The sequence below is a fragment of the Arachis ipaensis genome, chromosome B9 (genome assembly GCF_059453495.1).
Source record: "Arachis ipaensis isolate K30076 ecotype BB chromosome B9, ASM5945349v1, whole genome shotgun sequence".
NCBI classification, from domain to species: Eukaryota; Viridiplantae; Streptophyta; class Magnoliopsida; order Fabales; family Fabaceae; genus Arachis; species Arachis ipaensis.
In genome coordinates, this window is record NC_142444.1 from 95,032,543 (window position 1) to 95,034,596 (window position 2,054).

Consider the following 2,054-nt stretch of genomic DNA (forward strand, 5'->3'; position numbering starts at 1 on the left):
ACAATTCGGTATACTTGCCGAAGGAAAATTGTTGAGAGACAAGTTTCCGTGCTATCAAGTTTATGGCACCGTTGCCGGGGATTGATTTCGTATCAACAATGACTTAATTGGAGGATAACTAGATTGAGCATTTTTCTTTTGTTTGATTTAAATTTCTGTTTGAGTTGATTACTTTTAGTTTTAGTTATTTTCCTCCCTTCCCCCCTACTCCTTTTTCTTAGTTATTTACCAGTTAGTTCACTAACCCACTAACTGTTTGATATATTGCATCACTCACACTAACAGCAATTTTAACAAGAGTACTTTCTGCATCTATTTCCTTGCTTGTGCCTTGTTGGTTGTATGACAGGGAGAAGAAGCAGGGCTTCAACTTCCTTTGATTCTGAACCTGAGAGGACCTTCCTTAGATTAAGGAGGGAAGCAAGAGGAAAGAGAGTAGTTGGTGCTAAGGAAGAGGAGGAGTACTTTGAACCAGACATGGATGAAAACATGGAGAATCATCATGAAGAAGAGGCTCACAACCATGGCAGAGAAGGTCTAGCGCATCAGGCTGGATAAGAGAGAAGAGTTCTGGGTTCTTACATCAACCCAAACCCAGGAAACTATGGAAGCAGCATCCAAAGGCCAACCATACATGCCAACAACTTTGAACTAAAGCCACAACTCATCACCCTTGTTCAGAACAATTGTTCATTCGGAGGAAGTGTCCAAGAAGACCCAAATCAACATCTAACCACCTTCCTGAGGATATGTGATATTTTAAAGTCTAATGGTGTTCATCCTGACACCTATAGACTACTTCTGTTCCCTTTCTTACTTAAGGACAAGGCATCTAAATGGCTGGAATCCTTCCCAAAGGAGAGTTTAGTAACCTGGGAAGATGTGGTGAACAAATTCTTGGCAAGATTCTATCCTCCTCAACGGATCAACAGGCTGAGAACTGAGGTGCAAACATTCAGGCAGCAGGATGGTGAGACTCTATATGAAGCATGGGAGAGGTTTAAGGACCTGACAAGAAGGTGTCCACCAGATATGTTCAATGAATGGGTGCAACTACACATTTTCTATGAAGGCCTCTCTTATGAATCAAAGAAGGCAGTAGACCATTCATCTGGGGGATCTCTGAACAAGAAGAAGACCATTGAAGAAGCCATAGATGTCATTGAGACTATAGTGGAGAATGACTACTTCTATGCTTCTGAAAGAGGCAACACTAGAGGAGTGATGGAGCTAAACAATATGGATACACTGCTAGCCCAAAACAAGCTTATTACCAAGCAGCTGGTTGACCTCACCAAGTGGCAGCAATCACCACCTCATCAGCAACCCAAGAGGGAGTGAATGCTGAAGCAGAGGAGGAGCAAGAACAAGCCAACTACATTGGAAAATCACCCAGGCAGACCCATGATCCTTACTCCAAAATGTACAACCCTGGTTGGAAGAATCACCCAAACTTTGGGTGGGGAAATCAACAAGATCAAAGCCAAGATCAGAGACGTCACAACCCCAACAACCATGCAGCTCACCAACATTCCACACAGAGATCATATCAGCACCACCCTAACAACACCTCTCCACATCCATACCAAAACCAAAATGACCCAACTCACCCATTCACTCTCAACTCACCATCATCTGAAGAAAGACTCTCCAAAATTGAGATTCTGCTTGAAGGCATATGCAAAGAGATTCAAGATAATAAGGTGTTCAAAGAGGAGGTGCGAGCTAGTATCAAGAACTAGGGGGACACCATCAAGAGGCTGGAATTTCAAGTGGGATACTTATCTGAAAATATTTCCAGACCTACTAATAGCTTCCCAAGTGACACAGAGAAAAATCCGAGAGGTAAAGCAAAGAAAGTCAGATGGGAAGACTGCAAGATGGTTACTATAAGTAATAAGGAGACTGAGGAAAAGCAAAACAAGCCATTAGAACAACTTGGAGAGACATCAGCAGAGAAACAGGAAAAGGATCACCAAGAACCCAAAATTTCACAAAAAGAGCTGACACAGAAGGAGCTGCTAAAACTCTATGCACCGTTTCCCCAATTACTC

At 42.6% G+C, this 2,054-nt stretch overlaps 1 non-coding gene across 1 annotated transcript; it reads right to left on the reverse strand.

Annotated features, from left to right (window-relative positions):
- Nucleotides 1-930: 930 nt before the first annotated feature.
- LOC148545528 (small nucleolar RNA R71) lies at nt 931-1,037 on the reverse strand. Its single transcript, XR_015901111.1, has one exon. It is a non-coding gene; the product is annotated as a small nucleolar RNA R71 (small nucleolar RNA).
- Nucleotides 1,038-2,054: the final 1,017 nt, after the last annotated feature.